This window comes from Sus scrofa, chromosome 13 (assembly GCF_000003025.6).
Source record: "Sus scrofa isolate TJ Tabasco breed Duroc chromosome 13, Sscrofa11.1, whole genome shotgun sequence".
NCBI lineage: Eukaryota > Metazoa > Chordata > Mammalia > Artiodactyla > Suidae > Sus > Sus scrofa.
In genome coordinates this window covers 123,253,388-123,269,515 of record NC_010455.5, presented here as the reverse complement: position 1 = coordinate 123,269,515, position 16,128 = coordinate 123,253,388, and the positions used below count along the sequence as shown (strand labels likewise).

The 16,128-nt window shown below is 38.6% G+C and overlaps 1 protein-coding gene across 7 annotated transcripts in view; it reads right to left on the bottom strand.

Annotated features, from left to right (window-relative positions):
* Positions 1-16,128, bottom strand: part of MAP3K13 (mitogen-activated protein kinase kinase kinase 13) — a 181,475-nt gene that overhangs the window by 88,036 nt on the left and 77,311 nt on the right. The window contains exon 2 of one of the 7 annotated variants that reach the window (XM_021069986.1): positions 15,030-15,084. The exons of 5 other annotated variants lie outside the window; for them this stretch is intronic. The gene's annotated coding sequence lies outside the window, so the exon portion shown is untranslated. Of the gene's footprint in view, positions 1-15,029; positions 16,054-16,128 lie in introns of those variants that run through there. One more of the 7 variants, XM_021069985.1, reaches the window with a different exon arrangement.

The following is a 16,128-nucleotide window of genomic DNA, read 5'->3' as shown; positions in this document are numbered from 1 at the left end:
AGGTACATGGGGACAAGTGCCTAGAGGGACATGGGATAAATGAAAAATTCTAATACTGACACTGTAGATCACAGGACTACTGGGAATATTTCTTCAACTCGCGTGGTCAGCTAATCCCATCTTGCATCACATTCTCGCTCTCCTTTGTTACTGCCTAAAATGTAGCTACCTCTGGTTTATAGTCTCAATCTTATATTTTTCTTTGCATCTTCTTCCCTGACCCCACCTCCCATCATCTTCTCCTTCTAAAACTTTCCTACTGCAACCTCCTATTCCATCTTCAACATCTTAACTGAATGTTCCCTCAATCTCTGAATGAATGGTTACCATCACTACATTCAACTAATCACCAAAATCCTGTGGATATCTGCTTGTCAAGGAAGATTGTCAAAGACTTTGAAATGGGCAAAAAGACTCTGGGTATCCTTGCCTAGGGTAACATCTCCAGTTTATGTGAGACTTTCCTTGTTTTGGAGATATTTACAACACTGAAAACTGTAGCACACTTCTAGTGATGCAATTAATTCTTGTTCATGGAAGTGCAGTGAATCGTATCTGGTAGAATGCAATTGATTGTTAATGCCCTGTGGACATGACCAGCTTTGCCCTTAATTGCACAGATAGTTCAACATTTCTTGCTGGCTGCATATAAATGTGGTCTTTGAATTTTCTCTATAATGTCTTATTGGTTCCCTCATTAACTGAGTTAAATAACATCTTTCACAAATATTCATTTTAGGAGTTCCCATCGTGGCGCAGCAGAAATAAATCCAACTAGGAACCATGAGGTTGCAGGTTAGATCCCTGGCCTTATTCAGTGGGTTAAGGATCTGGCATTGCCGTGGGCTGTGGTGTAGGTTGCAGACGCAGCTCAGATCCTGCGTTGCTGTGGCTCTGGCGTTGGCTGGCGTCTACAGCTGGAATTCGACCCCTAGCCTGGGAACCTCCATATACTGTGGGTGTGGCTCTAAATTTAAAATAAGACAAGAAAGATTCATTTTATATTTTTATGAATTATTTTACCCTTTTAAAAAGTGTCCTTTAACATTCTGAATACCTCTTGAATTTGTGAACTTCCCTCCATCGCAATGACTCTAGCACAGGTCATCATAATTTTTGCCTAGGTTATTTTAACAAATCTCCCTTTACCCTTGTCTCTAGCTTCTCCATCCTATTCCATTCTCTCCACGGCCAGAGTGCTTCTTCTAGCATGTAATCTGAACATACTACTCAACTTTGTAAAACTCCAGTTCCCGAGATAAGGTTCAAACCTCTTGGCATGATGTGATTTTCCAGGCTCATGTTTGAGACAGCCCTGCAATTCACCAGCGAGACTCAATTCAGTTCTCTGAATTCACTGCCTTCTCTCTCACCTCTGGAATTTAACACAGACAGTCTGCTTTGCATGCAACACATTCTGTACACCTGTCTCCACACGACTCTTGCTTACTCTTTAGGGATCCTGTCTGTTACAATTTCCTTCCCGCATACCTCAAGTCTGAGTTGATGCTCCACTTATGTCCTTCACTAGCAGCCTGTATCTTCACCTCTCTACCCCTCCCCTAACAGCACATACCACTGTATGAGAATTCTCTTTAACTATCTCCTCTCCTAGTCTGTAAATTCTTTGAGGGCAGGTGCTGTGACTATGCTGTTCACCACTGTGTTCCTAGCCCACGGCACAGTGATCAGCATATAGTAGTCATTCAAGAAAGTATTCGGAAAGCTGAGTTTTTTGTAAGGTCCCAGGATAATAACAAACTATTTTTTTCCCTTTCTTAGCAGCACTCAAGGCAAATGGAAGCTCCTGCGCCAGGGATCAAATCTGAGCCACAGCTATAACCTGTGCCACAGCTGTGGTAATGCCGGGTCCTTAACCTGCTGCACCACAGTGGGAACTCCAATACCAAACTTTCTTATAAAAGCTTTCTCAAGGACCATGACCACCACCACCCTCCAACAACCTATGAAAAAAGAACAGGTTATGCTCAGATAGAATCTACTTCAATTTATTTAGGCTTTTATTTTATAGAGTCAGAGAAAAATATTTAACTCATCTTTTAAAATTGTAAACAGTTCCATAAATTAGCCATTCCTAGAGGACATGAAAGAGGGTTTTGTTTTACTTCCTCTTTGACAGAAAAAAGGGAATGAGAGCAGGAAAAAAAAGACCAACCAGAATCATGAGAAAAGGCTATAGCTTACATGATGGGGCCTAGCTATTGCCCAACCATTCTTCCTTCCTGCCTTTCTTTTATCTCTTTCTTTCTTCCTGCCTTTCTTTTTTCCCTCTCTCTCCCTTTTTTCTTTCTTTCTTTCTTTCTTTCTTTCTCTTTCTTTCTTTCTTTTTCTTTCTTTCCCTCTCTCTCTCTCTCTCTCTGTCTCTCTCTCTCCCCCCTACTAAATCATTACCCAAGCAATATTATTAGTTCTAGGATAAATGTTGAAAACACTAGCTTTGTAATAAGGTATAAGAAGCAGTATAATATAGGTTGATGTTATTTTCCTTAAATCATATTTTACATTATTTTTCTTCTTTGTTAACTGATATTTCTTTATGTCCTTTGTTTGATTTATTCTTAAACAAAACTCTGAATTTATTATTCTACCTTAAAAAGGAATTCTAACATACATTGCAACACGGATGAGCTTTGGAGACATTATTCTAAGTGAAATAAGCCAGTCACAAGAGGACATATACTGTATGGTTTCACTTATATGAGTTAATTACAGTAGTCAAACTCATAGACATAAAGTTGAATGGTGTTTCCCAGGGACTAGGGGGAGAGGGGAATAGGGAATTGTTCTTTAATGGGTATAGCAGTTCAGTTTGGGAACATGAAAAAGTTCTGGAGATGGATGGTGATGACGGTTGCACAACAATATAAACATACTTAATGCCACTGAGCTGTACATTTTAAAATGGTTTAACTGTAAATTTATCACAATAAAAAAATTAAGAATGGGGGAAAAAATCCTGTCTTTAGCCTTGAAATTGCAGTACCTGACAGCAACTCATAGGAACCCTGGAAGACTAGGATGTGTAGGAGAAGAACACTGTTGATGCAGTTGTGAGAAAGGGAAAAAAGTCTAAATGTAGGAGTTCCCAATGGGCCAAGAAACTGACTGCAGAAGCTCACATGGCTGCGAAGGCACAGGTTCAATCCCTGGCCCAGCACAGTGAATTAAAGGATCTGGCTTTGCTGCTGGCTGGGGCATAGGTCACAGTTGTGGCTTGGATTCAATCCCTGGCCTGGGACCTCCTACATGCCATGGGTATGGCCATTAAAAAAAAACAAAAACAAACAAACAACTACATGTAAAGTGATTTAGAAGAAACTTATTAGTTAAAGCTGAAGGCTAAAAACTTCCATGAGAATAAAATCCTGCTCTGTATTTAGAAACAATGAAGTGTTCTCTTAGGATTGTTTATAAAACCCTCCTTCTTACATATCCTTTAAGAAAAATGTCATCTTCTCTATTACATCTTACTCAGTTCCCAAGTAGGGAAGCAGGACAGTGGCAGAGAAAAGAGTCTGTACCCTGGAGCCAGACTATCTGAAACTGAATGCTAGCTCCACTTTGAGGAATTTATCATCTTTGTGCTTTGGTTTCATCTGGAAATTGGGGACAAGAATAATAGCATCTACCTCAGAGAGCTGTTGTGAGGCTTCCCCATGCATCAGACACATAATGAGCACAATATTGATATTCGCTATCGTTCTGGATCCATTTTCACACTCACACCCTACACAATGGCACTCACAGTGCACCCTGGGACCTCCTGGGGATCCCTGAGACCATAGGGGGTCTGAGGTAAGAACTGTTTTCACAATAATAAGACAATATTGTCCTTCTTCACTCACACTCATAATTCCACAAATTCTTACAGTGGAATTTCCCAGTGGCTACCACGTGCCATTTGATATTATAATAGATTGAAAGCAGAAGCTGAGATAAGAATCCAGCTTTTGAAGTTCCTGTCATGGCTGAGTGGAAACAAATCTGACTATGCATCCACGAGGACACAGGTTTGACCCCTGGCCTCGCTCAGTGGGTTAAGGATCCCGTATTGCAGTGAGCCGTGGTGTAGGTTGTAGATGCAGTTTGGATCTGACCTTGCTGTGGCTGTGGCATAGGCCAGGGGCTATAGCTCTGCTTTGACCTCTAGCCTGAGAACCTCCACATGTTGCAAGTGCAGCCCGAAAAAGGCAAAATAAATAAATAAATAAATAAAGGAATCCAGCTTTTTAATCTACTAAGTCAGACATGAAAAGATTTGTAAGAAAATCTCTTCTTATAATGCCACTTTCCTCACAAAAAATTTTGAAGGTGTGGAAATTAGTTACTTTTCATAAAAACCTATGTTTTTATGAAACATAAAAGTTATTTATGTGAATGTGTAATAGTTTTTTAAAAAATAAATTGGTTAATAATAAAATTTTTTCTCAGTTTTAATTTTTACTATGGTAAATACTGCATAAACAAAAGCGCTTTGCATCTGTCCAGAGAAAACCATGACTCAAAAAGACACATGTACTCCAATGTTCAGTGCAGCACTATATACACTAGCCAAGACATGGAAACAACCTAAATGCCCATTGACAGAGGAGTGGATAAAGAAGATGTGGTACATATACACAATGGAATATTACTCAGCCATTAAAAGGAAAGAAATAATGGCATTTGCAGCAACATGGATGGAACTAGAAATTATCATGCTAAGTGAAGTCAGTAGACAATGAGACACCAAAATCAATTGCTATCACTTACATGTGGAATCTAAAGAAAGACACAATGAACTTCTTTGCAGAACAGACACTGACTCACAGAGTTTGAAAAACTTATGTTTTCCAAATGAGACAGGCTGGGGGCTGGGGGGATACACTGAGGGTTTGGGATGGAAATGCTATAAAATTTGGTTGTGATGATCGTTGTACAACTATAAATGTAATAAAATTCATTGAGTAATAAAAAAAACAAAACAAAACAAAACTTACTAGGCAGTTTTGTCAAACAATCCTTATTATATTACCTATATTAATAAAAGCTGTAATTAAAATCTTTCATATTTCATACTAACCCCCCACCCAAAAAAAAACCCTCAAAAGCCCTTTAGAAATCTCAATAAAGTTTTTTGGTCCCAAGACAAAAATGTTTGAGAACCACTGTTCTACTATAATATATTACAGTTTATGTGTTAATTTTTCAAGTAGACTGTGTATATTTGTGGAAAGGAATACTATTTTTCTTTTTTCTTTTTCTCTCCTTCCCTTTCCCTTTACCACCCCTCCCTCCCTTCCTTTCTTCTTAAATTTCTCCAGGTATTGACTGAGAGCATTTTTTACATGCCAGACAATCAGTGGAGGGAACGAAGCTCATATATAATAGCGACTACCATTTATTCAGGGCTCCATGTATCTTATGCACTGTACTCAGCCTTTCATTTAACAGTCACAAGTTCTAGAATTATCCCTATTATATACATGGGGGAAACTCAGAGACATTTAATAACTTGGATAGCTAATAAACAGAACCGCCAGGTCTCAACTCCCTAATTTTATTTTATTTTTATTATTTATTTATTTATTTTTTTGCCATGACATTGGAAGTTCCCAAGCTAGGGATCAAACTCATGCACACAGCAGCAACCCAAACCACTGCAGTGACAACGCTGGATCCTTAACCCACTGCACCACGAGGGAGCTCCTATTTTTATTTTTATTTTTCAACTCTCTAATTTTAGAAGCCAAGCTCTTAACCATGATAAAAGAATAGAAAATATAGAGAAATCAGAAAAGCTATGATTAGGCAAGACAAATGATTTACAAAGCATGGTTCCAGTAGTATCTATCAAGTAGCTAATTTACCTTTGCCAGTGTTTTATAATTCTGGATTTCTCTTGGATATTCACATTGTGACTTGGAACAATTTTTATCTGGTTTAACATACTGTCTCATACTAATGTTAATAAGATCTTTCCTCAGAGGGTCAATTCCTCAACTGGAATGTATTGCCCCTGCCTCTCAAGGAGGAGAATAGGCGGTGCCTCTCAGTACCTTATGTCTCTGAAAGAACTAGTAGGATACAAATTTTAAAGTGTACCACTATAAACGTAATGTAATAATATTATAAAAATTTGAGAAACAAAGAAAAAGTTACTCATTCGCCGGAACTCACAAAATTTTGGTGTGCTTCTTTCAATTTTTCACTTGAAAAATTTTACATGTTAACTCTAATTGTGCTGTACTTGCAACTTTGTCTCCCGTTTCTTTTCTCTGACAACTACATCATATTTATTTTTCATGTTGATTTCATTACCGTCAGTTTTAAAAGGCAGCAAATACTCTATCAATTGGCTGTTAACTACAGTTATTCTTGTTATTTGTGATAGTTATGGTCTATATAAAGTCATCATAAACAATGAATTAGTGAATACTGAACCACTGCTTCTAGGGGAAATATAGCGTTAGGTTTCTGTGAGCCCCTGGACATAACATTTTCGCCAACTGATCAATACACAACCTTGTTTTATGTGTGTCTTTGTTTAATGACACTTTAATATACATTGTTGATCCATTAACACTGAACTCACAGCTAACAGCACAATAATTAGCCAACATTTATGCCTAAATGAAGCTGTTTTTCTCAGCCAATCACAGCCTTCATAGGAAGTCCAGGTAGCACTTCCACACTACACTTGGGGGCTCTTCTAAACAGGGAGATCACCAACAAAAAGCATGCAAATATGAAAAAGAGGGCACTAAATCACTTTGAGAAAGACACTTGCTACAGTATGAGCACGGAAACAAGAAGGTAGAGAACATCACTGCTCTCTTTCACTTGGGAGTGTATACTTCAGACAACTCAAAATTTTTACTGCTCTGCTCATGCCTGAAAATGACCTTTTGTAAGAGTGCTGGCAAGAATTGATTTGGGGGTTAAATATAAGTTTAGTGAGCAGGTGCATTCAAATACAGAATCTGAGAATAATGGGTATCAACTATCTATATTATTATTGAATAGTTAGGCTATTTCTTTTTCTTTCAGTTAAAATAATGTTGTGATTAATATGTCTATGCATAAGACTTCTTATTATTCCACTTATTCTACTTCTGAGTATGTCCCCAGAAATACAGAGATAGTTATAATTTTGATAGAGCCTCCTTATTGCAGAGGTCTTGGAGTAGCTTGTGCCAATTCCTCAGATCCTTGCTCCTTACAAAGTGTTGTCCTAGAACCAGCAGCAGCAGCAGCAGCATCTGGGAACTAATTAGAAATGCTGACAGGAGTTCCCGTGGTGGCGCAGTGGTTAACGAATCCGACTAGGAACCATGAGGTTGCGGGTTCGGTCCCTGCCCTTGCTCAGTGGGTTAAAGATCCGGCGTTGCCGTGAGCTGTGGTGTAGGTCGCAGATGCAACTTGGATCCTGCGTTGCTGTGGCTCTGGCGTAGGCTGGCGGCCACAGCTCCGATTAGACCCCTAGCCTGGGAACCGCCATATGCCGCGGGAGCGGCCCAAGAAATGGCAAAAAGACAAAAAAAAAAATAAAAATAAATTAAAAAAAAAATGCTGACAAATTTACCCCAGATTAAGTGAAGCAGAGATCTGGTATTTAACAAAATCCTCATGTGATTCCTATGAATATTAAAAGTATGAGAATTGTGATGGAACATGATGGAGGATAATGTGGGAAAAAGAATATATATGTATTCTTACATATATATAAGCTGGGTCACTTTGCTGTATAGTAGAAATTGACAGAACATTGCAAATCAACTCTAATAAAAAATTAAAAATAAATTTTTAAAAAGTATGAGAAGCTCAGCTATAAATCAAGAATTCTCAAACTTTATTATCGCCTAGCCAGCTTGTTAAAAGAGATGCACTTCAGATTCAGAACAGATGTTCAGGGTTGGGCCTGAGAATGCGCATTTCTGACATGTTCCCAAGTGATGCTGGTGCTCCTGGTCTCAGGACACTTTGAGTACTGCATTAAGTGGTTCATGAGTAGGTCTCGAGAGGATTAATGTTTTTAAATTGCTAATGCAACTTGTTTTTGCAGAAAGGAGAGAAATATAATCAATTTACAGCTCACCAAAAAAAAAAAAAAAAAAAAAAATCCTTCTCACTGTATAAGGCCAGGTTTTTTTTTTTTTTTTGTCTTTTGTCTTTTGTTGTTGTTGTTATTGTTGCTATTTCTTGGGCCGCTCCCGCGGCATATGGAGGTTCCCAGGCTAGGGGTTGAATCAGAGCTGTAGCCACCGGCCTACGCCAGAGCCACAGCAACGTGGGATCCGAGCCGCGTCTGCAACCTACACCACAGCTCACGGCAATGCCGGATCGTTAACCCACTGAGCAAGGGCAGGGACCGAACCCGCAACCTCATGGTTCCTAGTCGGATTCGTTAACCACTGCGCCACGACGGGAACTCCAAGGCCAGGTTTTGAGGCAGGTAAGCTAGTCAGGTTGGTTAAACCTAGTCAAGGCTGATGGAGAGGAGGCTAATGTGGATGGGTCAACTGAAAAACAAAAGTTTTTTGTTTCTGTTTTGCTTGTTTGTTTTTTGTTTTTTTTTTTTTTTTTTTGTATTTTGGCACCCCCTATAAAAGAATCTACAATTTAAGTAGCTAGAAAAAAATTCTTGAGTAGTTCATAAACTATTGAGTAGTTCATAAACTATTTTATTCATTACATTCCAAAATAAGAGAATCTGCTTGGTAAAAGTGTCAAAGAAACACATCGTTTTTTACCTTTTAGTTTTTTGTGGTGAAAAATAATATCTGTACAATAGAAGGATAGGTCCCAAGACAAAGCCCTAAAGATTTTAGTCTTAGGCAAATCCTAGGCTATGATGATTCAGGAATAAACTGGAGATTTCTCTTAGAAAAAACTTGAAACCACAGTTTCCTCATCCTGAATCTTCAAGTTCAGCCCAGTCAATTCAAACACATAACTCTTCTCCAGCATAAAGACATTTTTTGGGTACAAGCCATATGCATTTCGGATAAATCACAATGACCATTTCATATCGCTCATGAGCTTGGCAAAGCTTCAGGGCAGTACAGTCTCCTGAACAGGTACTTCCTTGACGTGCCTTCTTTCTCCTTAAACTTCGGGCCCCTTTGTTCTGCCTTAAGAGTCAAGTTCTCTTGGTTATTCCTCTTTACTTTCCAGATCTGGTTCAAGGCTATTAGAATCTGGGTGGCTAACCATTCTTTGTTTTTTAAAACCATTCCAAGGTCTTTTACAGAGTAAGCAGGAAAAAGGCAATCTGTGGCAAGAGCAGTTTAGCACAAACAAAAGCCAGTAGCAAAGGTAAAAAGATTCAGTTAAAAGAAATCCTTATCAATGTAGATAACCTTTTTTGATCAAAGGAGAGCAGATGATGGGGAGTGAGTACTGTTTCGGTGTGTTATGGCAGAAGGCCTGATTGGAGAAAAGATCATGCAAAGGATTAAGAAAATATAAAGGATTATGTGATTGATTTTCTTTCTCCAAGAAATCTGCTCTGGTTTCCAGGGCTCTGAGAAAATTTAAGGATTAGATTAGGGCCCAGCTTTGATCATTAACACAAGCAGTATAAAGCAAATGTTCAGTTATTTTTGATTAGACAAACAGATGGAAGGGGTTCTGTTCAAAAATGGCCAGAAATAGGAGGAGAGGATGAGGAGGGAGAACCTGGCTAAGTAGTAACATTTCTGTTCAGATTGGCTCCTGAACCCCAGAAGCTGCAATATCAGGTGGGTATTTCCCAGGAGTTTTTATGCTTAGCAAAGAGTTAAAATGAGTATGTAATTCAGGTCTAGTAGTGACTGGAAAACCCAAAGGTATGTTGCATCCGTTTCTCCTTAGTATGTATGTGTATTTGAATTTGTTATGTGAGAGGAGATAATTGGTGAGTAATTGGTAAAAAGCTTAATCTCACTTTAATCAAAGGATTATTTTCTCTGGAAAAAGCAATCATGGCTTTGTGTTTTGGTGGGCTTGATCTCACTAATCTCAATTATCCACGGCTATCCAAGCCTGCAGATAGCCTAATGTGTCCCATTAAAGGCAGAAGGGACAGCTACTAGAAATGCAGGCACAGTGCCTCAGGGGTAATAAGAAGCCTCAGAGGGCTTATTTCTCAAATTGAGCCCTCCTTAGTAATAGCAACTGTGACAGCCCTCTTTAGGACTCTAAGAGTCTGTTTCAGTCTGGGTCTCAGATCCATTCTCTTTGGTTTAAGGTACAAACTGCTGTCCTGGCTGCCACCTGCCCAGGCAGGTGAGCCATCAGCTCTGCCACAGTCTCCTTGGGCTCTGCCTCCCTTCTTCTCCACTCCCTTTCTTCCCTCCCTTGTCTTTGGCTACTTCCTAAGTGGTTCACTATTAATCAACTCATTCTTTCACTTCTCTGGCCTTTCTGGAATCTAAATTTTTTCATGAAAATATCCTCCTGGTTCTGCTCACTTCAGCTCCTACCCACAGCCCAGGAATTCCCAGTACAAAGTAGCACATTGAAGACAATTACCATCTGTCAGTGGGAAGTCCTACATTGTTTTTCCTTAAATTTTTTAAATAATTAAAACTATAATTACTACACATTCTCTTAGGGTTTCCCTGTAATATAGGACTGCTTTTTGCAAGATGTTTTTAACCTACTACACATAAAAGTATTGTTACTAAATGGAACCACTAGATGAAATTACTACAGCTGTTAGGACTAGACATTAGACCTCTCTGCTTGACTATATACAAATGAAAAAGGATACAAGAAAAATTTTAGACTGTAGGAAATGAGCACACAAACAAAAATGGGGTTTTCTGTTTTATAATTATAAAAATTAAAAGTGAAAATTTATCTTTTTTCTTTGACAAAATCTATAAACTCAAAACAACAATCTAGGAGTTCCCACTGTGGCTCGGTGGGTTAAGAACCTGACATAGTCTCTGTAAAGATGTGGGTTTAATCCCTGGCTCAGTGGGTTAAGGATCCAGTGTTGCTGCAAGCTGTGGTATAGATCACAGATGTGGTTCGGGTCTGATGTTGCTATGGCTGTGGCGTAGGCCTCAGCTGCAGCTTCGATTCAACCCCTAGCCTAGGAGCTGCCTTCCACATGACGCAGCTGCGGTCATAAAAACAACAACAACAACAAACACCAATCTATCAACCAACTTGTTATTTGGAGAATTGTAAAAAGAATACTTTTCAAAGGCTAGCAACTCTCATACAAAATAACCAAATCTTATTTTTTTGAAGCCTGCTTAAACCATTTATGAATGTAGTGGGTCTTCATTTTCTTGTTCACTGCAGACTTTCATCCTTCCCCAGGCTTCAGTTTGAAATAGAGATTCATATGAGGTAGTGAGAGACAAAGAGCTAATATGAGGAATTTTGCTTCTTAAGAGCACTAATAAAAGTCAGATTAAGGAAGAGGCTACAAAACACAACCAAACTGAGGTTATCAGTTTATCTGTTGCCACAAGCCCTATTAGTTCAGACCACCAAATAACTACTCTAATGGAAGCTCTCTCTTGACTACAAAGAACAATGGCCCAGACAACATTTATAATGAGCATCTCTAAAGGTGGGACAGTCAAATCTCAACAGGACTCTATTTCCTCTGTATGAGGAAGTCCCCAGGTAAATCTGAAAATGATTTAACCTTTCTATGTCACTCAGATATCTCCATCTGAAACATACCTGACACTTTCTCCTCCTCTGCTATAGCAGCATCCCATGGAGGTTAAATGTCTATAAAATACCACAAAAAGTTGGAATAAAGGTAGATTTTAACCAGATGGTCTACAAATTGTCACTTGCCTATCTGATGTATGTAATAACCAGATTTCAAGAATCTTAACAACGTTAGAGTTAGAAAGGGCATTTGAGACCACTAAGAACAATTCCTTCATCTCATACATTAAAACCTAAGCTGAGGAAAATTTTTACTTATTTATATATATATATATATATATATATTTTTTTTTTGCCTTTTCTAGGGCTGCTCCCACGGCATATGGAGGTTCCCAGGCTAGGGGTCAAATCAGAGCCATAGCCACCAGCCTACACCAGAGCCACAGCAACATGGGATTTGAGCCGCGTCTGCGACCTACACCACAGCTCACGGCAATGCCGGATCCTTAACACACTGAGCAAGGCCAGGGATCGAACCCGCAACCTCACGGTTCCTAGTCAGATTCGTTAACCACGGCACCACAATGGGAACTCCGGAAAATTTTTAAAAAGCTGAGAGAATTGGAATCTTACCAAGGATGACCTGAGACTGTCACATAGGCCCTTACAGTTTTTGTCCAATTCTTCTTCCATTGCCTCATTGTGCCTCACAGTAGGGAAATGGAAAACATGCTGATTTTATCCATTTTAAAATAAATAACTTTTTAGGTAAAGAAAGAAACTAGGTAAATGGTTGCATAATAGAACCTCATTGTTAAAAACTTTAGTATACACCAATGATTCAATTCGCCCTCTGTTTAAGATGGTGCATGTGAATCTCCTGCTGAAGTGTAAAAAGCGAAAGAAATTTAAGAGTATCCAGTATTCCTTACACTGACAGTTCTCTGTCCAATTCATCTGAACACTAGCACACATCCTCCTTGTTAACCATCCCTCCCTATGCAATGATTCTCGGTTGTGACATTTTGGAACGACACACCCCTCACACATATCCACATGTGTACTTACAAGGATCCATCCTAATAGGGCAGCAAGCAAAGTTTGAAAAACTTTCCCAAGCACTATTCCTACTCTGGCCTCCAACCAGTGGAAAAATCACCAATCCAAAAAAAAAAAAAAAAAAAAAAAAAAGATACTCGTCCAATAAACAAGTGTTTATGAAGTGTCTACTCTGTGCCAGGCATGGAGGATAAAGTGCTGAACAAAAAGTTAATACTAAATACTCAATCTGAGCTTTAGTACCTAGAAGACACTCTCTTTATATACCCAAAGTGCCTGGCATGTCAGCTACCCACTCCTCAGTTTGAAAGTTCCCGAATCTCCTTGAGGAATCTATATCTGCACATAAGCCAAAGGATGAAAAGGTCCCTGTCCCTTTTTTTGATTTTACCCCACCCTTCAGCATTCTCTATTCCCCTCCCACCTTTATTTCTCTCCTTAACACTTATCACTGTCTAAATATAATTTATTTATTCATTGCTTGTCTTCCCCAATGAAATAAGCTTCCAAGAGAGCAAGAATTTTTGTCTTTTTTTTTTTTTTTTAAACTGCTGGGTCCCCAGTACCCAGAACACACAGTAAATACTCAATAATACTTGTTGTTAAATGGATGCCAAAACTTTTACAACTGCCAATTCTACAACTGCCAATCTGCATTTTCACCCTGGTCTCCCAACCATTCCCTTCAGCTGTTCTCCCACGCCCGGTATATTGCTCTCTATGTCTTAGGATTTTTCCTGTCAGCTACATCTAGGCCAAGTACAGCCAGCGTGGGGTCCATGATCAACTACACATGATAATTTTTATTTACCCCACCCTCTTATCTTCCACTGCACCAGCTGTGCCAACACTTAACCCTATATCTTACTCTTTGTTGACTCCAGAGCATTGCTAGAGATCTTAGATTCATGCTGGACTGGACCAATCACAATTCATGGTAGGACTCAATGCTCAAAATTCATGGGATACAGAAGAAAGACACTGGGATTAAAAATTAGAGCTGGGTTTCAAAAAATTGGTGTACAACCTACTGACTCTGGCTGAGTTAGAAACCTTATTGAGTCTGTTTTCTCGTCTGTAAAATGGGAGTAGTACTTACCTCACATCATGAGGATTATATTTGAAAGGAAACAATGTACATGAAAGCTCCTAGCAGATAACAGGCACATAGAAGTTGCTCAGTGTTAGCTCCTTCTCTTCCTTTAATTTAACATATTGTATTAACCTCCGATGATGCCCTCACTCTTTGAAAATGACTAACACCCACTTAAGCAAGAAAAAACCACGCTTTCTGGTATGAATCAATTTTCCTATCTTCCCTACTTTCCATATCGGAATTCTATGTCTTCACTCATCCTTTTCCTGATTCAGAAATAGTGTCCTTCTTTTGTAAGGTTAACCCTCTACCCATACTAATAATTTTCAACCCTACATTAAATCAGCTGGGGAACCTTTTAAAAATGCAGATATCTGGCTCCCACCACAGACCAATTAAATATGAATCTCTGGAGGTAGGAACATGGCATCAGTATTTTTTTAAGCTCCCTGGCAGGGTACCAAGACAATTCGGTGGGGAAAGAACAGTCTTTTCAACAAATGTTACTGGAACTAAATATCCTCATTCAAAAGAATGAAGTTGAAACCTTCCTTATACGAGTCACAAAAATTAACTCAAAGTGAATCACAGACCTAAATGGAATAGCTAAAATTTTAAAACTTTTAGAAGAAAAAATAAGGGTAAATCTTCATATCCTTGGGTTAGGCAAAGCCTTCTGAGATATGACACCAACAGCATAAACAACGACAAAGACAGATAAACTGAACTTCATTGAAATTTTTAAATTTGGTGCTGCAAACAATATCATCAAGAGAGTGAAAAGACAACCCATGGAATGCAAGTTATCACAAAACATATACTTGATAAAGAACTTGTATTCAGAATATATAAAAAACTCACACTCAATAATAAAGAGATAAATAACCTAATTTTTAAATAAGCAAAGGATCTGAATAGATATTTTTCCAAAAAAGAAATACAGATAACCAATAAACACAGGGAAAGATGCTCAACATCATTAGCCGTTATAGAAATATAAACCAAAACCACAATGAGATACCACTCCAAACTCACTAAGATTGTTCTCATCAGAAAAACATAATAATAATTATTGGTGAAGATGTGGAGAAACTGAAACCCTCATATGCTGCTGGTGGGAATGCAAAATGGTACAGCTGCTTTGGAAAATAGTTTTTGGACAATCTCGAGAATGTTAAACATATAGTTATCATACGACCTAGCAATTCTAATACTAGATATATACCCCAAAGAAATGAAAACATGTACTCACAAAAGCTTGTACACAAATGTACATAGCAGTATTATTCACATAGCAGCCACAGCAACTAAAAAGTGGAAAGAACCCAAATGTCCATCAACCAATGAATGGAGAAGTAAAATGTGGTATATTTATTCAATGGAATATTAGTCAGTGATAAAAAGGAATGAAGCACTGATACATGATACGACATGAATAAACTTTGAAAACCTTATATTAAGTGAACAAAGTTACAGTTGACCCTTGAACAACATGGATTTGAATTGTGCAGGTCCATTTACACTCATATTTTTTTCAATAGTAAATACCAGTTTTATATAGTCCATGATTGGTTGAATACAAGGATGCTGAAGTATTGTGGATACAGAGGGATGAGTACAAGTTATACTCAGATTAACTCTCTCACATTGTTCAGGGATCAGCTGGACTCACAAAAGATCATATACTGTATAATTTATTTATAAGAAATGATCAAAACAAGCAGGTCTATGTGTAGAGAAAGTAGATTAGTGGTTGCCTAGGGGGGAGGTGAGGGAAAGTAGGAATGAATGCCAATGGGTAAATGTTTCTTTCTGCAAAGATGAAAACGTTCTAAAACTGACTGTGGTCATGGTTGAACAACTCTATGAACACACTAAAAACCACTGGATAGGAAAGAGACAGAAAGTGCCCCAGGTAATTCTAATCTTAATGTCTATTTACAGAAACCAATTTCTGAACCACAACACTATAAGTATATGGTATCTGACCTTCTAGATTCCTTAGAGGTAAAGATGGTATCCTCTAATTCTTTCTCTCTCCCATATCCTTAAGGAATAATAACTTACACATAGCAGGAGTGTAATATCCTTTAAATGACTTTTCCTTGCTTTTTTCAGGGCTGCACCTGTAGCATATGGAAGTTCCCAGGCTAGGGTTCTAATTCGAGCTGCAGCCGCCATCCTATGCCACAACAATAGTGATGAAGGATCTGAGCTGCACTGGCAACCTACACCACAGCTCACAGCAACACTGGATCCTTAACCCACTGAGTGAGGCCAGGGATCAAACCCGCATCCTCACTGATACTAGTCGGGTTCATAATCCACTGAGCCACAACAGGGACTCCTTA